The sequence below is a fragment of the Stegodyphus dumicola genome, chromosome 10 (assembly GCF_044657685.1).
Source record: "Stegodyphus dumicola isolate Sdum_Otavi_A_Nest chromosome 10, ASM4465768v1".
NCBI lineage: Eukaryota > Metazoa > Arthropoda > Arachnida > Araneae > Eresidae > Stegodyphus > Stegodyphus dumicola.
The window spans coordinates 147,877,364-147,885,427 of record NC_140777.1 but is presented as its reverse complement, the minus strand read 5'-3'; the positions used below and the strand labels follow the sequence as shown (position 1 = coordinate 147,885,427).

At 31.8% G+C, this 8,064-nt stretch overlaps 1 long non-coding RNA gene across 2 annotated transcripts in view; it reads right to left on the bottom strand.

The window, feature by feature from the left end:
- Positions 1-1,113: 1,113 nt before the first annotated feature.
- LOC146995133 (uncharacterized) overlaps positions 1,114-8,064 on the bottom strand; it is a 156,616-nt gene continuing 149,665 nt past the window's right edge. For both annotated transcript variants that reach the window (XR_015043705.1, XR_015043706.1), the window contains exon 3: positions 1,114-1,241. This is a non-coding gene — a long non-coding RNA (uncharacterized LOC146995133). The remainder of the gene's footprint in view (positions 1,242-8,064) is intronic.

Genomic DNA, 8,064 nt, shown 5'->3' with positions numbered 1-8,064 from the left:
CCTAGAACATATGTAATCCAAGTGCCGTAAGCATATGTAATCCGAGAGCTTTGAACACATAACTGATGTAAATTATGAATAGTTTTATCAGCCCCAATTTACGAAATTTAAATTTGTTTATTAATTCAAAGGGTCTTTGTCCCTGAAGGACTATTGTTTTCGTTTTGCGATTTTGCGTTGAATCACTATAAATGTCCGTTTCACTTTTCAAACTGTTGCCACCAAATAGTAGAGTCCTGCATTATATTTGAAGAAATTAAATAATGAAAAATCTGCATAAATGTATGTATATTTCTCGCATTGTGATAAAACTACGGTACCTAGAGCCATCGAATTTTGAATAACGTAATCCTCCTACGAATATGGTCATGTGGAAGACCAAATTTGAAATTTGGAATTTTTTTTATTATCGATTTCATATTTTGTAAACCTTTAACTAATTTTTGATATACAAACTCAAGGATTTCAAAGCGAGCAATAACAACACTCTACGGGAAAAAAATCTTTTTATCTCTAGCACGCGGAACTGTGTATCGAAAATTTTAAAGATATGCTCATTTTAAAATTATTTTGTGACATTGCTATTGAACTGTTTTATGGTTTAAGTGCAAAGAACATGATATTTAATAAATAAAGGTAACATACAAAACGTTAAAAAAACGCCCTTTTGGACGTAATTAAAAATCTGAAACCTTTCAGATTTTTTTCCTCTGTTTCAGATTTCTTTCTTTATTTATTTTGTACAGACATTAGGTTATTTCGAAGCAGGAGAGATGACAAATGAGCAACGTCCTAGCCGGCAATCGAAACCCGGACCTCTGGAACATGCGCCTAGAGTGCAGACCACTATAATACGAAGGCAGGCTAAGAAGACGGAAGAAATACCTTACAATTTAATCAATAATATTAGAACACTAACCGCCAAGAAACATGTAGTTATTGCTTGCCACTTTTAATTAACTTTACTTAACAACATATATAATCCAAGTGTCAAATGTCAAAGAGGCAATTGAAAGGGATTGTGACAAATTACTAACAATTAATGGTTAAATAAAAAGGATACGTATACACAACAACAAAGGAATAAATAAATAAAACAATTACATAAAACTTTATTGATGGCGAAATATCTATAACCTTTTTTCTCATTCTGCGTTTTCTTTCCATTTTCTGAAATCTTGATTTATGCTGATAGCTCATATTTGGCATGTTGTGAAATTCCGATAAAAATAAAGTCAATCCTGGAATAAATGGAAGAATGTTAATGTCAGTAGTTTCAATAATAAGTGCAGTTGAACATTGACAGTGAATATGAATACATAGTATACATATCTGGAGTCATCATATATACGTAGTTCATACAATATTATGCATAGGCGCAGTACTCAGGACTGAATGTGACTTGTGTTAAATATTAGTTATACGAAATGTGTTAAATATTCTTCATATGAAGTTCAAACATAAAGAAATGTTTCGTAAAAATGTATCGACAGTAAAGTTAATTAATTCCTAAAAGATGATTCATAAATATTAATCTCATTATTAATTTCTAGCAAAAACGTAACTTCCTCATTTTCATCAAGACGGTCAGACAAAAATAAAATTATCCGAAAAACTTTAATTGAAAACCAAGTTTACTGCATAAATTTTAAAAGATTAATTGGAAAATCTTCTAAAAGAAGCCGAAAATTGTTCATAACTTACAGTGTGAATAAAGTAATTAATTTATAAACTCTAGTCAAATTCCTAATTGAAATTGCAGACGTTATGACGGTTCATTAGAATTTTTTTCAATTATGAAATTTAAATTTCTTTATTTTCTTTTTCAATTTAGAAAATAACAGGCAATCTCAAAGAAAGCAAAATCAACATATTCAATTTTCCATAGAGCTTCTTAGCAAAATTATTTGTCTTTAACCCGGAATTTTATTAGAGAATACTAAGATAAAGGATCTAAAATTTATCAGGCAATGTCAATCCTTATTGTATATATTCGTAATGTGTACTGCTATTTTTATTTTAAACTAAAAAAAGAGTTATAAATCATTAAAGCTTTTCCACTAACTTCATATAAATTATGAATATTTTTATCAGTCCCATTTTATGAAATTTAAATTTGCTTATTTATTTTTTTATTTAATCAATACTATTAAGACATAACCTTCAAAAAACATGTAGTTATTGCATGCCATTTTTAAATAACTTAACTTCACAACACCAGTTTCTTCTTCCCTTAAAATTTATAAAAGAATATTAAAATAGGTGAACATTTTATTTGTATTCTCATACGTCAATTATTGTAAAATTAGATTGTGAGACTTAAACTCACAACAGAGATTTATAACTTTCATATTTTTTTGGGGGGGTTACTTTCTTTATTTTCTAATTTAGGCTAAATATGATCCATCGGCCCAAAGCTAGATCAAGATTTACTTTTCAAACGAGAACTCTTAGCTTTAATTCCCGGCATCTAATTTATAAATTTTCATCTTGAATTTTAATGTTCCCCTTATTAGCAGCTCATGAATATTCTCAAAAATTCAAGCAGCCAAAGAGTTAAAAGTTTGATAAGTTAAAGATGTTTATTCAGCGAACTGATCTCTTGAGGTGTCAGATACAGAGAATCATCATTTATTTTAACAATGTTCTCCACACTGAAAGAAATTAGCTTTACGAAATTATTTGCAGACTTTTAGAGTACAACGTATACATTTAGAACTATTCTTGCGATGTGGAGTCACACTTAACACAGACGATTTTGTACACTTCTGAATATTTATACCTTTGATCGTCGTCTCAGACTGCTGATCAGAACGAGTTGAACCCTGAAACTGCAGCAATATTTTCTGACAAGTAATCCAAACAATCCGAGAACTTTCAGACGCACCATCGTTAAGTTGTGAAGACTGAAGAGATAACAATGAAATAAGATAAGAGAACTGTATGTAATTCTTTAAAATACTGTATCTAAATATCAGCAAATTAAATCGAACGTTTTCTGTAGCTGAAAGAGTCTGAAGCTTCAAAATGTCAATATATTCTGATAAATAATGCTTGTGGCTTGCATTCTATTGCGAAATCCTACAACATACTTTCAAAATAGCTCTTAGAAAATTGTTCGTATATTCTAATTATAGTTCTTGTTTACTTTAATTTGACAGTTTCACTTCAGCTCTATATAAGCACTTGTAAGCTATAATATTACACAAGATACAATGAGTGCGTAGTTAATTATTTGAGCATGGAAAGTGAGTTTAATGAAGAATGCGCCAGCCGTTTTGCTTCACAGCCTTTTGCAAGTGAGCCTTTGCATTAATCACAACCCTCCGGCACACGACTTCTGAAATTGCACAATACAATTACACGACCGGGATCCATCCTCCGTGCTGCTTTTTGGGACTCGTGTCAAAGCCATGCGAACTTCTTCAACGTTTTCAGATGTGCTTACACTCGATGGGCGCACAGTTGTTGCGCACTGTCCCAAATGTTGACACAGTATGTAAATGGGGTATGTTTGAAGGATCTCATCTTGTATCGAAGTGTACAAGGAAATGCCTTTGTGTTTCTATCTCAATCTCGTTTCTGCAACAAAAGTTATAACTCCTACGTTCTGTTTGAGACATAACAAGCCATTATCAGCCATTTTTCAAACTGCTGTTTCGAGGTAAGTTAGAATTCAATATCGAATTTTCCTAAGCATTTTTCATGAACAAAAGCTCCCGAATTCTCGTTTTTTTACATTCAATAAATAATATTAAAATTTTGATAATGTAATTAAATGGTATGACATTTCGTGCGCAACCCTGTTTTTTTTAAACTTTTACGAGATGAGATTTCTTTTTTAAAGTTCTCCTTCCAATTATATCTATAACAAGTTTTTCAATTCTCCATCTAGACTTTTATTAAAATTATTATTATAATAATAAATTTTCCTATCACATTATCCAATATTATAGTCTACGATGAGATACACTGCTTGTGTGCTTGAGGTTTACTAGGTTATATGCGCATTTTAAATCTTTTTCAGTTTATTGACCAATTTATAGTTGTTAATAAATATAAATTCACATTTCATTTTTAACAACATAGAATGTGTATTATATGTTCCGTTTTTCACTCCTTTATTAGTCACTTATCCCTGTGTAGCTTTTAATATTATATTAACACTGTTAGTTGTTTTGTTTAAAATTTTTAATCTGTCCTAAATTTCATAAGGTTCAAACTGTGCTCTTAAATACGCGATCTGTAAATCGTTGATTGTTGGTCGCTTCTACTGATACGGCATATATATATGTATATATACATATGTATATATATATGTTACGGCTAAAGCCCGAAGTTCAGCCAGTTCCCGAATCGGCCGGCCATTTCGCACATTGACCGGGGCGTGTCGCCAATGTCCGATGTACTGGAACTGAATGCGACTTTGGCCGGCCACTTACCGAAGTGCCCGGAGCTCTCTGGCCAATGTTCGATGTGCTGAAGCAAGTCTGTTGTAACAAGTGATGATACTGATAATTTTCTGTAATAAACTAATTCAGTACATAATGGGATTATCTTTTTGTTTGTTTTATCCAAGGAAGAGGAAATTTTCATAAGAGACCAGGAGGTTTTTGGTACTGTGAGATCCTTACTCACTAAAACTTCTCCCATCAGACTACAGCCCACCTAATGCCAACGTACCTCCTTGGCCTTTGTTCCGAAGGACGATCCTAGGCGCCTAAGAGGGGCGGATTCGTCGGAAAACTCCTCTGCGGCAGCTATAATTTGATTATCATTAGCATTATGGTATACAAACACCCAAAATGTGGATACCAATTTTTTCCATGCAATTCTTTAGGGAATAGAGTTTCCCTTTCCACTGGAATTACTCTTTAATTGTTCACTAACTTTAACATTATTGCCATTGAAAAAGTGATAGAAAATTAAACGCACTTATTGTGCATGAAATTAACTAGTTTAATAATGTAAGTTAATTATTTCTTGTATTTCATCGTAATAGCCGAAGGCATTCCCTGTTCTCAGATAATTATTGATGTGAAGTTTAATGACTGCAAACGGGATTTGAAACTGATATAATTTTAAAGTCAAACTTTAAGGAATTTAAAGATAAATATTTGACTATAAATGCAATTTAATACAATTATCCTAATGTTTGGTGAAATTTGCTTAAGGCCTTAAGCTTTAAAATAATTAGAACTTCAGACGTTCCTGTACCTGTATACATGAATATATAACCTGCCATTCTGAATGTCTTCGCTAAAATAATTTCAAGTTCATCAGTATAAATAGAGATTTTTCTAGTGAAAGTATCTATTACTAAAAGAAGTCATTTCAGCGAATAAAGACAATTTACTCAAATTTTCAGCTTCCGAGGATTAAACATTTCCTGTATGTCTCTTAACATAAGCGTGTTAATTAAAATAAATTTCAGATTTGAAATGGTATACAAATATTTCTGCATATATTAGTTAAATGAACAAATACGTATATATGTATCTAATTTTTAAGCAGTGTTAACAAGGGTAAACTTGAAAGAATTAAGTCATATTTCTTATACATGTCCTTGTATCCATCTAACAATTAAGTATATTTATGGTTCGATTCCTAGCGATGCCACAATCACGTTTACAAGTTTCCTCATCAGGAAATCTTAATTATTAGTATAATGGCAAACATGTGATAGTTGTTCCTCTATGATAAAATGCTTCCTAAATGATCTAGCCCATAAGAAATTTAGCCCTTATTTATTTTACTCATAAGGAAAATCTTGGATAATTCCTGCAAATTCCACATCGGCGATTCTACCTCATAAAGATTCAGAATATGCCTTCCAATATTAACTAAAATAAAAAATTTGTTTTTTTATTACTTTTGCCATCTAATATCTTATCAATGTTGACATTAAATGATATTATCAGTTTATAACGAAATTTCTAACTTTATTTTAACAAAGAAGGTCGTAATTTTGTAACTTTTGTTCGAGTTGAAAAACAATTAGTACCTGCTAGTACGAAATCTCATATTCTAGACATTTACATTCAATTGGATTTTACTTTTCGAATTATATTTAATTAATTTTTAAATTATTCTTTTCAATTTTTGAGCAGAACTTCAAATTAAAGCATTTAAATTACAAGGTTTTCAAAATGCAATGAATTAATCAAAGCTGCAAATCAAAATTTTCGTTTTATTTCCATCTATATAAGACACCAGTTAACAGTGGAAAATGACAACTGACACATATCGCTCTCCATTTTCTTGGTGAGGCGGTGATTTTCTCGGCGAAATTCAAGAGGATCTTTTTATAAAGTTTCTCTTGATTTCGCTGAAGACTCGTTGTGTCCTTTTGTTAAGGCGCTATTTGTGGTTTGCTTATGTAAACTTTCGAAGTTCCCGTAAAAAGAAGATGCAAAAAAGGGGAAAATTATGCGAATAATTTAATTTCCGAAGAACGTGGTTATTATAATAACATAATGAAAGTAGTCACGGATAAACTACTATTAACAGTCGCAACATTATTTCTTTAAAAGGAACTTATATTAAAAATGAATGCATAATAATATCAACACATCTGACAGATATTGAGCCGATATCTGAAGGTAACTGAGCTGGACACCGCTCAGTAAAGCGCAGGGCCATCTCAAAAGCTCCAAGCTACTTCTAAAGGTCCAGAGGACTTCATATGAATGAGTCTCGATGGCAATTTCTACGAGGGACGTCAAAGTAATTAAGGGCAGTGGGGTGAACAGAAGGCTCAGATTTCAAATGTTCGAACACATCAGCAGTACAGAAGGTTACAGCAAACATGAATCATAGAAGTAAGGTGAAATCACATATTCCTAACGCTTCTTAACGAAGAGTCTGCTCGTATGCAAAGGAAAATAAAATGAAATGAAATGCTAAAGCAAAAATGCAAATACAAACTGAATTTACTGAATAAAAATAAAAATAATCAAGAGACTACAATTTACTAATAAGTTAGTCCTCAGAGGGGGGAAAACTATGTACAAAAAATTAAGGAAAATTATGGAAATATTTTTAAACTATTCAGAACCTACTGCTACCTTGTGGAGATAACGAGGACTGGTAAATTTCATATTCTAAATAATTATGGTTTACTTGTGTTCTGTTGTGTTCTCTGTTGTGTTCTGTTACAAAAGCCACGAGATTAATAGAAAAGAAAAGGCAAACCTTAAATATTTAGAATACGAGATTTAGTAGACAACATTCGCCTTCTGTTATTAAACGAGCTGAGTATATTGATTGATATGCAGAATTAAAAAGAATTTACTGTAATCCACTCTTTGAGCTGGTGTTAGGTTATTGAAAAATTAGGAGGGAGCGGTGTGTCATCCCTTTATTCTAGAAGATTAGCAAGAGTAGAAACCAGAGATTAGCATTTAAAATTAGATGGGTTCCGCACAAAGCAAGGTTATTTTTTCCCAGGATGTGTGGGTAGATAGCCCCCTCGCATTGAAGCCACTTATTTGCGATATCCATTTTATGCAAAGTCACAAAAATTTGTGATCATGTTATGATAATGGTACAATCATGATACAATAATGATTACTGTTGACCGTAACTGAATTTCTGATGACATTCCAAAAAAAAAAAAAAAAAAAAAGACTGCCCGAAATCCCACCAATGATTGTTTGGAAGGGGATATATTTTGCGCTTGTGGATCGCGCTCTAGGAACCCTTTACCTTAAATGCAATATTTTATCTGGATGCGTTGTTACATTTGAAGATCGTGTAAAGTATACTACCCTCTTTGTATAGCACTCCCCATTTTTGTAACAAATTTCACGAATGCGAAAGACAGCTTTTTAGTAGACAGCTCTATTTCACTATAACGGCAAAGCAACAAATGCTCAATTAGATTGATAGTAGATAACGTAATTAATAAGAACAATACCTGTGGTCCTTCAACAAAAAACGCACTGTTATTAAAAAACATGTGCACCTTATGAAAAACCCTATATATACATATGCCTAAATTCATTTGTAAATGCATAGGCAGAAGTTATTTTTTTAATTAAAAATTTGTTTTGACTACCTTAA